The sequence below is a fragment of the Drosophila eugracilis genome, unplaced genomic scaffold (assembly GCF_018153835.1).
Source record: "Drosophila eugracilis isolate 14026-0451.02 unplaced genomic scaffold, ASM1815383v1 contig_401, whole genome shotgun sequence".
In the NCBI taxonomy this organism is placed as follows: domain Eukaryota; kingdom Metazoa; phylum Arthropoda; class Insecta; order Diptera; family Drosophilidae; genus Drosophila; species Drosophila eugracilis.
The window spans coordinates 90309-106517 of NW_024573263.1; the positions used below are offsets into that span (position 1 = coordinate 90309).

The following is a 16209-nucleotide window of genomic DNA, read 5'->3' on the forward strand; positions in this document are numbered from 1 at the left end:
TTTTTCCTTCTATTGTTCGGTCCCTGCTCTTTAGTTTCTTCCAAGCGTTTATTTGCTCTATTTTTAGACCTCAACACTTTTATTTTGGTTGATATTTTTGTGCTCGGTATATTTGTTGTGCAAAAATAAAAAAGTTGACTGTGTTGTTTTCTCATCCTCTGGTCGGTCTGCGGGCCAAAACCGAATTGTTTACAAATGCGAATTCCCAATTAAAAGCTTTCGACTTTGCTTTGCTCTCGACTTCGCTTGTATCGATTATATAATAATAAACCGGCCTAGCCACGTGGCGCCTGAATTTGCCACGTAATTATACTTTCACTGTGGACACAAGTGCCAGTCGCTAGAACTCGTTATGGCCGGAAGGCAATTACAAGTAATTTTAATAACATAGATTACGCATACGCCGCGTGTGCCGCGCGACTGTATCTGAAATGGGTCATGGCAGGCATTTCCAAAACCTAATAAACATTTAATTCAAATATAAAAATTTAAATTACTACCTTGCTAGAATATTAAAAGTATTAATATATCCTTATAGCCATCAATCATTTGTTCTATCTTTGAAACCTTAATGGTTTTCAGATTAACGCCTGAATATTACATTTTATTTATTATTTTTTTGACAGATCAGGTGCAATTGACCGGGAAAGAATTTATCCAGTTTATTTAAAACTCGTTTCTAAAAACTGAGCTCACAATAAAGTTAAAAGAATGACAATTATTTGTCATTTCGTTTGTCGAACTATGAAATTTAAAGTTGTCCAAAATAATTCTCGACATCTTAATAAGTCGGAGTTAAGCCATTGAAATAACAGGTTTTAATTAAAGTGAGTCTTTGGTTAATCTTAGAAACTGTTCACTTTGATGGCAGCCCACACACACACACACTTGTTCAAGCGTCGACTCAATTACTTAACCCGACTTTCGAGGAACCACGTAGCTGGAAAATGGTTAGCCGCGTTTCAAGACACGCCCACACATATAAGGGGGAGAAGTCCTTTTGGGGAAACCAGTGACCGAGCAGCGTCGGCATAATTAAATTATTCCACAACAATTGCCGCTGGAACAAGAGTCGCTCATTGAGTTAATTTGCGACAAGTCGAGGTGGTGATGTCGACGATTTCACTGCCGCTAAAGTTTTATACTGTCCTTTGGTCTGACTGTTGGTCATTTGGGCTGAACTTTTCGCTTTTCGCAGAAAAGGATTAATTAGGATTAAAAGTGTGTCGAGTGGTCGACAAAAGCCCAGAACGGTTAGCCCTCGACTACAAGAGTTGGGCTTAAAAAATGATAAAGAAAGGGAAAACTCGGAAGGAAAATGAAATAAAATAAAAGTGGCTGGATGCTTTCTGGCGGTTGGCGTAATCGTGCGGCATAAATAAAGTCAACCAGTTGGCCAACAACTTCAACTTGGCTGCCTGATGATGATGATGATGATGACGATAATGATGATTTCTCATTTTGTGCATGGCGCATTTAATTAACATAATTCGATTTAATTCTGGATTCCGTGCGCTGCCGGTTTTTGTTTGACTCTTGCATTTAAATGAATTTAACATAAATTACAATTTATTACACAGGCTCGATTAATTCTTGTTGTTCTGAGTTTCTGAGTTTCGTGTTCTTGCCGTGCTTGTGCCCGTGCTTGTTGATCTTGCCAAATTTAATTGAATAACAATTCCGAAATTGGCTTATAAGCCCACCCGCTCAACTCGTTCTCAAAACGCAACTCGTGCCCTAACCCCGACCGAATTCAATTAAAACTAACAACATTTATCGGTTCTGAATGCAATCAGTTTGGTTATCGTGTTAAAGTTCCTCACCTGGCTATATCCGAGTGGCAAGGGTTTGAGTGCATGACAGAGCTCAAATTGAAATCAGTTTTATGGCAATAAATAAATAAGTTAAGCTGTCAAATCCACGTCCAGCTGCCCGTTCCCACTGAAAGTATTGATTCTATCGACGTTTGAAAAACATGGACACAGCCAGACTATCGAGACTATTTTTTTATGAATCAGTCATTTCGCTTCGAATGTCCCAACAATGCGTTGCTAATCTAATGAAATCATTTTCATTTCCATTTCCATTTTGCTGACATTAAAGTCTTGGAAACCCTGAATGGCTGGGGCCAACCCTTTTGCGTTTTCGACCTTTTCCTAGAACTGCCGGCGGACACTATAAACTGCCAGTGATATTAGTTAATGCCCTGCTGCGGTCGTCCATGCGGAATTGTTATTATTTAAATGGCCTATTCATTCCGGTCCCCCGTTTTGTGGTGAATTTTGTGCTGGGTAAATTGGAGGTTTTAGTTTTATTAGATTTGAAATTATACCTGAAATCATGTTTCAAAAAGTTTATTTGACAAGCAGAAATAATTTAAGAAGAATGCTTTTTACAATTTATTTTGTTTGCAGTTCAGAAAAATGTTTAGCTTTATAATTTTTGAGTTAAAATTTTAGGTAACTTACATCTTATCTTAAATTGGTTGCTTACCTGCAAGCAGTAATTTCATTATTTAGTCTTCAGAATAAATTAGTTTTTAGAATTATCAAGATTTTAGGGTATCTAATCCGTTCATCCCCACAAAAACAAGTCAGCATCAACTGCAGAACGCATTTGTTTGGCCAACAAACTGAGTGGAAAAAACTTTTAACTAAAATGGAACCCAAGTACACACAAACATGTTGGCACACATTGAGAAAAGGATAACTGGGTTGGTTGGGAGGTTGTTATACAAAATACGGTGAATCGTAGTAGAAAAGTTGAAAATTGTGAAATGTAAGCAAATTGTAAATGCCAAGAGATGTGAGGATATAATGTCCATATAGAAGGGAAAAGACTACGCATTCAGAGATGCGAAAATTTCCGGTTTTTTAGCCACGGTTCGGGCGAAAGTACACGACTTCCAAGTAAATGCACACGAATGTATGAATATTTTATTTGGCAAATGTAACTAAATACATAAGCCAGGCCTCAGGACATGTCTCTCATCTTCGTTTCATCATCAAATCTGCAAAAGGACATGTGTAAAGTGTCAATGTGGGTGTTCTGTGTGTGTGTGTGGGTGTAAGAGTTGATATGCTTGCGAGCTGCGGTTTTGCAATTGAATACAAGGGGCTGCTTTTCCATGTTGGTCCTTTGCTTCCTTTTGAGGTCTTGAGTCGAGTGGCTCTCCTTGGGTTGCCATAAACGCTTCTCGCTGTTTATGCTAAAAATCTATGCCACATTAGTTCGTTGCCATCCAAAGTCCCAAGTTTGTTGTCGTTCGTTTTGTTTCGAGGGTCATGTTCTGGGCTGCCTCCGTTGTTGCGCTTTTGTTTGGCCCATGTGCTTGGCTTTTTGTGCCGCGGTGAAGAGCGCTTGAGGTTGCCAGCGAGCGAACAGGAAGCCGCCAGTCAGACAGACAGACATTGGGACTGCCAGACACACATTCGGTTAGGCAGACATACAGGGGCAAAATAAAAGAATATACACGCAGAAAAAATTCCTATTTTTGGTTTATTTTGTAGCTAAATTAAGACCTTCTTTATTTTTAAGAAATTTGCTTTTATAAATTTATTTTTAATCACATTTTTATATATTATTTATAAATAATTACTTCTCCATATGATATTTATTTTTAAGTGCAGTCACAGATACGATTTCGTGACTCGGCAAGGCCGCACAAATGGGACAAAAGAGCATCAGCGTAAGCGGCCATAAACAGGCTCCCAACAACATGCAGCAATGTTCATGTAATTATGCGCCCGAGTCCTTCTTGTCAGGACAGCTCATGTTGATGCTTAACTCCGCTCGGGTTTATATCCCTCCATGTTCAGGCAACAGGCCCTGCAGGCTGCAAGTTGCTCTGAGTTGAGTTATTATCTCTGCCCGTTGCGGCCCAAGATGTGTGTGTGGGTGTATTATTTCTAACGCCCGAGTACCTGAAGCAAGATTCCCCACATAACACTAACAGCTTGCTAACTTTGAGCTAATTAATAACCGTAATTAAGTTGACTTAATCTAAATTGCTGTTTTTACATTCTTGCCTTGATAAAATGTCCCACAATGTGCGATTAATGCTGGCTATCAACTTCAACTTCCTTGGCTCACTTAACAGGTCTTAAAAGCCAACTTAAAGCCTCTGTGAAATGCAAATGTTAAAAATGGCGAAGAGAACTAGAGAGACTGGGAGAAGAATGGAAATGCTCTGCAAGCATCATAAATTTTCGATGAGTATTCAAAGCCCTTACGGCAAATCATGGTCATACGACTCTCGAGCAGGAATACTTCTGGCTGCTGCACACGTTGCGTATGAGCAATTAAACGAGAACGCGACCCATGTCACGTATGCGCCATGTGACACTAGTTCCTCGTGTTTAATTACAGTTTTTATGGCTTCAATGGACACGAAAACCGATTCGCGACCACATTAAAAGGCTGGAGGAGGGCTGAGACGTACAACAAAAACCGACTAACGGTCAGTTTTTCTAGGGAGAGAGAGTGAGCGAGAAAGAGAATAAGAATGAGCGACAGGAAAAGGCGCATGCAATAAAAAGGAAATTAATTACTGCCGGAAAAACCGAATGGAGGGTTGGGTTAAGTGGCGCCTCAAGTATTGGGGAAACTTTAAGGCACTGGACAAGTTCAAGGTGCCCGAAGGGAAAGGGATATCTCATAAAAGTGAAAGAAATATTGCTTTTACTTGAGTACACAGCCCACCCACACGAGCACAGGCACACGCTAATACAACCACGCACACAGAAACAGACATAAGCAACAATAAACGTGTGCATAAATTTCGTGTCGAGTTGCGATGTGCACGCAATGCGAGGGGATAGGGGGACTAAAAAAAGGAATGGCGTCAGCCAACATTTGAATAGCACGCACACACGCATATGTCTCGACGGTATTTGGTACAGTGGTCACTCGTTAAAGTAAGCAGAAAATGTCATAAAATTTTGATATTACTTTGTCTTCTAGCTATTATTAGCTGAATGAATTTAAGTATTTAAATCTTGCAGTTCTAATAGAAATGAAGAGATTAGATATTGTCTTAATAAAAATTGTTTTCAAATATTTCCAATTTTTTTAAAGAACACCTACTGTATCAGCACAATAGTTGAATATTTTGTTTACGTGCCGTTGCCGCCGTCATTTCTGTTTGCTTTCCATTTTACTTTGCGCTTGTTATCGTCACTTCTGGATTCAATCAATCTTCCTTCTGCGGCAAGCAACTCCAGCACGCACCGCCAGCTGAGTGCCACTCTCAGTCGGCTTCAGCGTGCCATGCGGCGTATGCGTAATGCGTAATGTGTTGATATTTGATACACATCTTGTCACTTTAAAGGGAATTCGAATTCGCTGGTCTATTTCGGTCAGCCCTTGCCCCATGCAAGGCAAACAAGATACTAATCTATTAGCTGCTAATCGTTTATCCATATGTAAATTGACTGCCCAGAGGGCAGTCATCATGGGCCACAATTGACAATCACAAATATTGGACTTATGTAGGTGGAAGGAAGCCAGTGCTTGGACAAAGCTAAGCTTCCTTGCTTTCATTTCCCGCAATGTGTGTCAATGTTTGAGCTGTGGGGCACAAGATCCCATAGCGAGCCATGTGCATAAGGGGAAAATATCTTCATTGAAATTCATATCTTGTCATATGATATGTCAAAAATAAATATATACTTTTAAAATAATAATAAATTAAAAAGAAATCTATTTAAGAGGCTGCAGAGCTTTAACATTTCATTCTCGTATACAACATTTACTAGACGTTTTTTCTATAGGGGAATGGGGAAAATTCTTCAACCATAGCTTTCCTGCCTATTCATGTTGCTAGCCAATAAAAATCCTAGACTCCCCCAACCGCATCAAATGCCGGCAATCAATCTGTGACCCGCCCACAACATTAGAGCATGGTGAATGGAACGTAAATCATGAAAATTGCACACACTCATGGCAAAAATGCGAGCAGATTTTTCAAAGCGTGCAATTTATTCGTAAGTTTTTTTCCACTATCGCAAAAGTTTCACCGCCACGCAAGTTTTGCCTAATGGTCGAAATATAGAAAAACTAAGCTACTCAACAAATGGCGGGATTTTAATATTCACTATTTCTTTTTTTTTTCTTCATGGGCAGGGTCGGCGTTGTCCATGATGTATGCTATGAATTGTGTGTGCTTTTGGAGCGTAAAAAATGGAAATTTCTTAGCTGGCATATATACTATAGAAGCAATTTTCATTTCATTCATAGTTGATAATGCCATCGATGAAGAGGAGGTGGAGGATTCAGCATGGTCACATAAATAGTTGGCGTTGCGGTTGGTTGGTCGTTCGCTTGGCCAACAGGGCGTATGAATAATATTTTTGCGGCCATATGTAACCAAATTCAAAACGTATTCATGCCTGCAGTCTATTTCTGGATTCCTTCTAACCGCAGTTATAAGTTCGAGAAAGAAGAGTTACGCATGAAAGTCTTTTTTTTCTTAGAAAAGATATTTTTAAATTGAGAATGTATTTTTTCTTTCCCTGAACTGATGGCACTCAGTAAGGTCGTGTAGTTGCCAGCTTTTGAGCATTTTAAACACTATCCGGTTTCGATTTCTGTTGCCTGAGGGGAAATGTAAACATTGTTGGCATGCAACAATAACATTTGTGAAATGCATTCCGAAAAACAAGCGCCAGGAAATTACGAACATCGAAGACCGCCGCTGGCGAATTGATGGAAATAAAATCAATGTTTGCCACAATCAATTTAAAATGTTCTGGTTGTATATATATTGAACTGATTTGCGACACGTCGGCCATTTTAATTTGAGTTTTCTTATCGGAACGCGAATAGAATTTTCTACGAAGGGACAAAACATAAAACAGCATTCACAGAAAAACGCACGATAAATATGCAAAGCGTGAACGATTCATATTTTTCATGTGCAAAAGTACGGAAGTCAGGAAAACTGCTGCTGCCAGGATTCTCACACGCCGGGAAATGTGACAGAAGAGTGACAGCTCTGTGGCATCTGATTGATATGCAGATGGTGCGTATACGTGTTCGAATACATATATCTCTCTTCCTCAAAAAAAAAAGGAAAACACAGCAAAGGGACAAAACTAACATAAGCGCTTGACATGACAGCGGTTAAAGATAGTGAGACGGATGTGTCAAAATCAGCAATGAAGGGACAAAACTCAGTAGCCACACACTGGTGTGAATATAACTTTCGAGAACATTGCGGTTTATGAAAAATTATCTATTGAACCCCACATAGGAATAGATAATAATAATAATATATGGAATGCCTGGTACCCCCCTTATAAACAATTTTAAAATAGTAATAAATAGATTTCTCAAATTCCACGTGCAAAGCTATACAGGTTGTTTGGTTAAGTTGTTAGCTCTACAAAATTGTCTTTCTTTTAGTCCGTCTGGTTTGGACTTAAATCAAGCTTCCAAAATTCTTTTGAATGTGTCAGTGTGGTAGCTATAGTTTGGTTTGAAATTATCAAGCATTTAGCACCATTTCTCGCACCTCATATGATCAACATAAAAATAAAATCATGTTAAATATTCATCAATAAACGTGCGCTTACATAATCAAGAACTTGTGAAGCCATGAGGTAAATTATAAAACACTTTGGAGCTAACTGGAACGTGAAATCTATAGGCTTTTGTGACATGTGTAAAAAATAGTTTTGTCTGCCGAAGATGTAGATAAATGTTTTACCTTTGAGAACTAGAAGTGGGTTTACCTTTTCAAAGCTATCGTTTCTTAAGGCTAACTATGGTTTAAAACTTTTACAATGAGGAAATAATATTATCATCATTTATAAAAAGAATGGCTTACAATTTTTTAACTATTTTTATTTAAAAGTTTTTATCACTTTTTTATCTCTTCTGGTTATTGTTGGTCATAAGAACTCCGAGTGGCAATTTATAATCCATAAACGTATAAGTTTATTTGATGATCCAACTGCTTGCCTCAAGCCAATTTTCCAATGTCGTTAATCTGCCAGTCCTGCCACCTACCTTTTTTCCATCTGTCACCCAAATAACAGTCCTGATTATGTCACTATTCTTAGCCCAACTTATGGCTGATTGCCATTGCTATTGTTGCACCTTAGCCAAGGATGTCGGCAAAGGTGCCAGATTGCAACTTGTCCTGGGTAAAATATTCAAGCGTTTTACTTCGCTGGCGTTTGACAATTTATTTGCCAAAACTTTGTACGCGCTCTTGGCACAAATTGCTCTGATGTTTTGGCAATTCGTCAAACAAATTTGGCTCAGTAACCGGCTGGAAATGTTTTGGCCGGATCAAGTTGCACTCGGCTTTGCTGGCAGAAGTATTCGTGGGGGCATTAACACATCAGTGTTAAAATTTAACGACCTATCCTGGCACTCGACGAGGATGAGTGGGTGCCAGTGGGCTGGTAGGTTGGCGTGGCCATAAAAGATGGCCGGAAGTTGTAAAATATCCACCATGTGCGAGGAAACGGAAAGACGACATTTGTACGGAGTGCCGCGGGTGGAAACGAGCTTGGTAACCGTTTGTCTCCTGGCCTGGCCTTATAAAATTATATGCCCGAGCATCAAATATTTTTATCGTCCTTCGGTTTCAGGCTCAAATATAATGAAAACATTGCAAGCACCGTCACCCAAGTTGGCTTCGAGGTGCAGTTTATATCGGCTGCCTTGGTCTCACGTACATCCACATCCACATCGTCATCATCATCATCTTTGGTTATCCGCAACGATGATTTAGATTGTAGAGAGAGGACGACTTGACAGCCTCCGCCCCCACATATCGATTTGGTCTGTTTGCCTGCATGTTTGTCTATTTGGCCATTCTGCAATATTTATACAAGTTGCCAACCGAATGTAAGTCACTTGCAGTTCGTTCCGTTTGGCAGACACCTGCAGGCTACGTGCTGGACTTTTGAATGCGGCAAACATTGACTTTTATTAAGTGTCATGGAATACATTTCAGCTGCATCTTTCTTTATCTATATTTTGGGTAGGTTTTACTTTTACTATTTCGTTCAACTCCTTGGCATATGTAAATAAAAATGCCACTGAAGTTACTCAAATCTCGGTGAAAACAGCTGCTTAAACAAATAAAAAGTTAACCATAAAAGCACAACCATATGTGGAAATTTGAATATGCATATTTACAACGCCGTGTGGGAAATTTATTTGGAATGCAATGGTAGCACTGGGCAACAAAGCTTCAGTTTTTGAAGTATGTCTAGAAAATATGAATTCCCAGTTATAGATTTAACACACAGCTCTTGTTTTGATAAATTTATTTTAACCAAAGTTTATTCCTGATGTGGCTAAGTGTAATTTATACCGTAGCAGAAGCGCTTGCTTTATGGAAAATACCTGTACTGTCATTTTGTAGCTGAGAGTAAGTCTTGCATAAATGTGCATTAAAAGGAAACTGAAAATCTTTTGCATTCCTCAAATATTCATAAGGCAAACATCAAGTAATAACATGGAAGCTCAGAACTTCCAACTCAACATTCCGAAAGGTCTGCAGAGTGATGAGCTTGTCAGAGGTCCCTCAAGCGAAAAGTAAAAGCTAGAAATGGGGGAAAAGCTAAGAAGATAGGGCGAAATCAGTGGAGAGTCCGGGCACCACGGTGGCCAAGGTAACCACAGAATATCCATCACCATCAACAAGTGAAGCTGCAGTTTGGCTTTATTAAATTTGCCAGCTTCTAGCTACATGCAAAGCTAGATAGCGCAATCCGAGAACTTCCGACCTTCTCTACCACCAGAAAAACAAATGAAACTGGACTCATCATACGCCCTGTGGTCCAAGCCTGTGACTTTGTATTACCGTAGTTTTTTTTTTTGCCCCTCTCTCCGTAACGTTCACGGCTTACACGGCTCCGGCTTGTTCGTGTTGTAGCCGTAACCAGCAGCTGCTGTTACCTCTCCGGTTCCCTGTACCTCGTTTTGTATCCGGATTGCCATTGTAAAACTTTTGCGCCAGTTGTGCAATACATAAGTTGGGCCATTTTAAAGTGAAGGTTGTTACAACTTGAGCACGGAGTCGGTAATGGATAGGACGGGACACAAACGGTGGCAGAAAATAAGAAATCATGTAATCCGGGGATTGACTATAGTGTCTGCGCAAATACCGTCATGTCGCCAACTGGGCACCAAAGTTAAGAAACAATTTTCGAATGACAAATAAAATATTTATTAAAAAGTTTATATAACTCCAACAAATTAGATAAGCTTAGGGATAACCTTAAGATCTAAGTCTTTATTCAATATATTGGCAACGAATTAGAAGGGTTAACTTGCTAGATACAGGATTAAATGTGCCTTTGTGGATACTTAAATCCGACAATTTATTTTTCTCCACATTTCTTAAGTGTCTGTCTCTGCTTCGATTGGCTCATGGTCCCATAACATTGGCTGTCGATAATGCTCACATATCGAGGTATATGACGCGAAATAAATATATCCTTAATGGCTGTCAATAGCGAAAAAGCTCCCTTCACCGCCACCCGAATAGTCTGTTTCCGCTTCCAGGCAATTGAGTTACTCTGAGTCACAGTCAACATGGGCTTTGGATAAACCGAACTCTTTAAGCCATCAGATGTTTTTGAATGTGCGAAAGGTGCAGGTTTAAAAGGTTGTCCCAGTTGATTGCAATTAAATGAGCTGGACCGCTGTGAAGTCAGCCTCAATTAGCTCGCATCAAGTGCAAATGAAAGTCAACATGCGGTGAGCCAGGCCAAATGGTTTTTTTTTCGGTTTTACTGTAAAACGAAATTAATTCGCTTAGCAACTTTCGCCTGAACAGAGAACTTCAACGTGTCTGTTGTTAATATAAATTTATTTGGTTTTTTCGCTTTTCAAAACTTTTCTCTTGATAAATGACCACCCGAGGCGATCGCCCTTGTGCCGTCATAAACTATTTTTTTGATGAATAGCGGGGTGGGGTGGTGGTGGAACGTAAGTCGAGGATTCTGCATGCCATCAACATGCAACAGGAAATTCACAGAAACTTTTCACTCAACTAAAGTTTTTGCTCCAGCAATGTTTGTTCCTTAGATTTTCTGTTCTCGCTTTTTAATTTATTTATTAAAATATGTTTTACGTTTTCTGATAAAATGCTAAAATCTCAGCAAAGCCGAGCTTGTGGTATTCGTTTTGGCAAAGTTCTTGAATAAGTTTTTTAGTTCATTGATAATTTATTTTAATTGTTGGTGCATTAAGTCCCGCAGGAAAATGGGATTAAATTACCTCGAATGCGGCATAAAGTCAGGTTTAATTAAAGCGAATTGTGGCCATTACAATTATGCCATTGTCACACCACTCGGACATCCAATTTTAGTTCACAATTAATGCTAATAAGCAGCCGCAACTGACTGACGCACCAAAACGTGGTCAAGAGCTTATGGTAAGTAATCGTAGGGTGGGAAGTTCCTATCCCCCGAGGGAAGGGACCACAACAATGCTTGTTGTTGACCCAGTTAGATGCGCGGCTTCGATAAAATTCCCAGGATACCAGGGAGCCCAGAAACACACAGACAGTGACTAAGAGAGAGAGAGAGAAAGAGAGAGAGACATAAAATGGCGATAATAACAGTGGGCCATGAAACTTAAACAAGAATGCAAATCCACTTGACTTGATTGAAATCATAAAAGGAAGCCGGCAACGAAACGAAACAACCGAAATTGCCAATGCAAAGGCGCACAAACTGGCGACATAAAAATAAACGCAAGAGGCGGTAAAGCAGGCGGTTCTCGAATACATCAATCATAAACGTAACATACGATATAGTACAGAGCAATCAGCTCAAAGGCACTGGAAAAAATACAATATCAAATATAAAATGATAAAATAGCTGAACATATCTTACAGTACAGAAAAGGAATACGAAAATATATGAAAAAACTAATTTATAAAATGGGAAATTGTAATAAATGGTTGAAATTCTTATTTCGTCTTTAATACTAGATATATCCCATACTTTTTAGTAAGTAAGTACTTTTTCAAGTGCCCAACTGGTTGACACAATGCTCATACGCACTGTTGCCATCAGACATTTCTGTAGCATACTATTTGGCGAAGTTTGTGCAAATGATTTTCATAAATGAAATTTATGTGCGCTAAAATTGTTTCGCCGCAGCATAAAGCAGCTCACTTAATGTGCTGCGTGGGACCGTTGGTGTTTCGAAGGGCTGGGCTATGCTCCACTCCCCCCTCGGGGGAAATGCCAAAAAGGGGGCGTGACCAAAAAAGGGGTTGGATGACAAACGTGCCATGGTTGCATGATAAATAGCAGCTGAGCAGCGGAGTTGGGCAGAGCAAACAAACTAACACAGTGGCACAAACAAACTGACAGCAAAGGGCACACGTAGTTTCGTGGGATCCGTGGGCAGCCGCAACTGACTGACACACTGACTCTGACGCTGACTGCTGGACTGCTGGACTGCACATTCTCGTCCCGGGCATAAATTCCAAATGCCAATTGGTCTGGTTCTGGTGATGGTTCTGCTTCTGGTCCAATATGAAATTACACAATTGTTTATTCAGGCCCACCGCCACCTCCATCAAGTTAGTCAATTTGTGGGCCGGGCGACATTTGTTAGGCTTTCGTCCCGGCTGATTTATGTTAATTAGCCCAACAATTAACTGGTCAGTGGCAGCGACAGGTCGGTAAATTGCATTATACCGAAGTAGAAAGATATATATGTATATATATACCCGATAACAAGAAATAAGATTAACACACAAATTTGGCTTCCTTTTTCGTCTTTGTTTTTCTTCTGCGTCTTCCTTCACTGCTAATGGCCACAGGCAGCCATAATAATCTTTAGCATTTATTTCGCTATTAATCTCAATCAAATTTAATGTTGAGCAAAAGTCTTTGGCTCATTTCTGGGAATTGTTTGGGTTTCCTTGGCCCTTTTGTTTTCTTATTCGGCTAATCTGAGGCTCTTTAGTTTTATTGGCAACGCTTCGGTTTTACTTTGTCAGTTCAGACAATATGGCCAATTAATATATAGCTGGCTTGATGAGTTTCCGAGTGGTGACTTTAACTCTTTAATTAGAGGTTCAGTTGTGTACCTTCGAAAACTTTGTTAAATTTCCCTCTTGTTATATATTAACCTTGAAAGATGTGAAAAGTTCCTGTTGTTTTTCTTCAAGCAAAGCTGAATTCTTTTCCATTCATGCAAATTTCACTTTGAGCTCTTTCAAGGTAGAAGTACACACATACCGTTGGGGAAAAAAGGAAGACCCACGTGCACTGACTGCGAAAAATTCTTCCTCCTCCATTTGGCCATGAAGATTGGCTGAAGGGAAATGTTCTTTGCTCTTTTTGACTGGCTTCCATTTTCCCAGAAATGGCTGGCCGACCATTAAATTAACCTTGACTTGATATGGTGTCCATGGACACCTTCCAATGGCGATTCACTTCCCATCGGCTGATGCTCCGCCATGCTGTTGAATGTCCAATTACTGCTAACATGCATAAATCACAGCTGTCAATTATATTTGGGTCCTGCGTCCATCCATTATATACACACACACATACTCATATCCTCACAACCAGGATACTCGTGCATGTGTCATTAATGTGTGTTTCGCAGGCGGCAGCTGCGACACTTAAACACGAAGTCTAACTAACGTTTAATTAATTAATTCGCTTGTTATTCCTTATACGTGTGGCACGAACAAGTTTTTGTAAAACATTTATGCCCGTTTACGTTTACCTACGAGGGCGAAATTCATTCTACCAGCTGCCAGCAAAAACACCCATGTATTTATTCGCAAAAAAAAGTGCTAGCACGTATCGTATCTGTTGGATTCCTTGGCAGCGGCCAACACATGCGACACTTTTTGCAGATCTCATAAATTCTGCACTCACACTGAATGGCTGACAAAAATCATAAAAGAAAAAATGTGAAAAAGGGGCCATGCAGTTCTCGTATTTTCAACCATATTTTCCCTGTACTCCGGCATCTTCCATCTGAATTTCAGAATTTTTTATCCAACGCGCGTTGGTTCCGATATTTGCTCTTTCTTTTGATAATACAAGCTATATCGTGCGAACGAATTTAATTGCATTTTTAAACATGGTCCGCAGCTGCCGTTTTCGTATCCTTGTTTTGCTTTATGTGTCCTGAGTAGCAAGGGTGAATATATTTCATTCCATTTTAATTTGATTCCAGGAAATTTACCTTTTTTTTTAGCTTTAGATAAAGAGTAGGGAAAGAGCGATAGTACACATATTTACCTTCACCTACTTACCACATAAGCATTAAACATGTTGAGTTAATTATAGTAAAATCAAAAACATAAATCACTTTATTACTTATTTACTTGCTCTCCATAACTACAGACAAATACTTAACTACCAAAGTGCATATGTGATGAGGCAGCCATATGAAAGTGAGTTCCGTAAATACTCTCATATGAATATTGAACTCTCGCACACTTGCCAATCGAAATCGCATTAAAAATCTCATTGATTTCGATCAAATGGTGGCAATTTAAATGGCCAGCGTAACGCCAGGAAGTAATAAAAAAGTTTCATTAAATGAGTGCTCGCAGTTAATGCCAAGCAGCTTATCTGCCGCGAAATACCATTTCATGTTGCCAAAGGATCTCTGAATTTACCAATATAAAATCTTCAGTGTGTGCGTGTGTGTGTGTGTATATATTTTGGCCTGCTGGGAAAGCAATTTACATTTACAACGCCAACATTATAAGCATTTTAGCGACAATTCACAGTCATTATTGGTATAAAAATAGAAGGCACAAGCGCCTGCCAAATGACAAATCGATAAGTGTAGAAGCTTCTCCCTTTCCAGCTCGCGGAATCCTTAAGCTCCGTGCGGCAAGTAAGTCTCAAAATCAACAACTTATGATTTCCTACCGCCGGGATATAAGTGCACCACCATCGCAGCTTTTCACAAACAGAGTGCAGCTGGTTAAGCTGATGAAGCCATTTCCAAACAGCCGGAGAAATTCTGAAAATAACAGAATAGAAAATGTCAGAAGAAATGGTAGACGCAAACTGAACTGTGAAAAATTATTGAGTAAATTGGGGAAATAAATATCTTAAATAATAGTTTATAATCAATTGAAACATTAAATCTATATAAAGTTATAATGAAACCATTTAAAAGTTTGAAATGGCAAACAAACTAACATTTTGTTTTGCAGTGTAAGTGACTGACTAAAAGGCAGCCCTAGTGTTTAATTAATGAAACACTACAGACGGCTGCCACTTAAAAGCTGCGAAAATCCCCACGAGAGCCAAAAACTTTCGGCAGCATTTAGTGGCTGTAGCTCAGGTGGAAAAGGCTTTTAAAACTTTCCAGTTTGACCTTTTGTGGGGCGAACAATGTGGCAAGCATTTCATTATGTTGCCACAAGGCGACAGAAAGCTGCATAAAATTAAACATTTATGGGCCACAAGTGTGCGAAACAGTGTATATCCCAACATATACCTATATATATCCTGACAATTGCCAACATGGAACCCCACGGCGTATGAGCAATCCCGCAAATCGCAAAAAAAAAATGTATTATTCAAATACATGGAATAGAGATTGGAACGGTGGGGGTGCGAAAAAGACTTTAATTAGTTTTCAGCAATGCGGTATTGCGGTCCTGTTTTGTCCTGTTTTGTGTCCTTTCCACGTTTTGACCACAGTTGTTGCGGTTCCCAAGCACGGACACGCTAATGGCATTTCAATGTCCATCGCCGGCGGTTGAGTCATTGCGGCATTGATTGAATGATTGCATCGAACTATTTGAATATGAAATACCTTGCTCTACTTTCAGAGGACTTCGGGTAATGCATTTGCATTTAAATTCAATGTAATGTTAAAAAATGGTACGACCACATTTTATCCTTTTCAATTGCAATCCAAATTTTAAACCAAAGTCCTTAGTCTTTACCTTATTTTGTATATTTTTGCTCCATTAACTTATAAAAACACTTGTCGTAAATTGACTTTTGCAATATAGATTTGTAGTCTTAAGACATTCGATTAGGTGAATTTAATTTGCTTGACCAAGTGAATGTGTTTGAATGCGATTACCTCAAGCCTGCAATCGCACACTAATTTCATTCCATACGAATGCCTCTCAAAAGCCAATTAATTGCCGTCTTGACTTAGCTGAAGCTCATAGCCCTGTGGTCATAGACAAAGGACAGGTTATACAGCTCAAGTCAGCTGTGAAAATGC

General features: G+C 39.4%; 1 protein-coding gene across 1 annotated transcript in view; it reads left to right on the top strand.

Moving 5' to 3' along the window:
* The window catches only part of LOC108111675 (cGMP-specific 3',5'-cyclic phosphodiesterase), a 44678-nt gene that overhangs the window by 4888 nt on the left and 23581 nt on the right, over positions 1–16209 (top strand).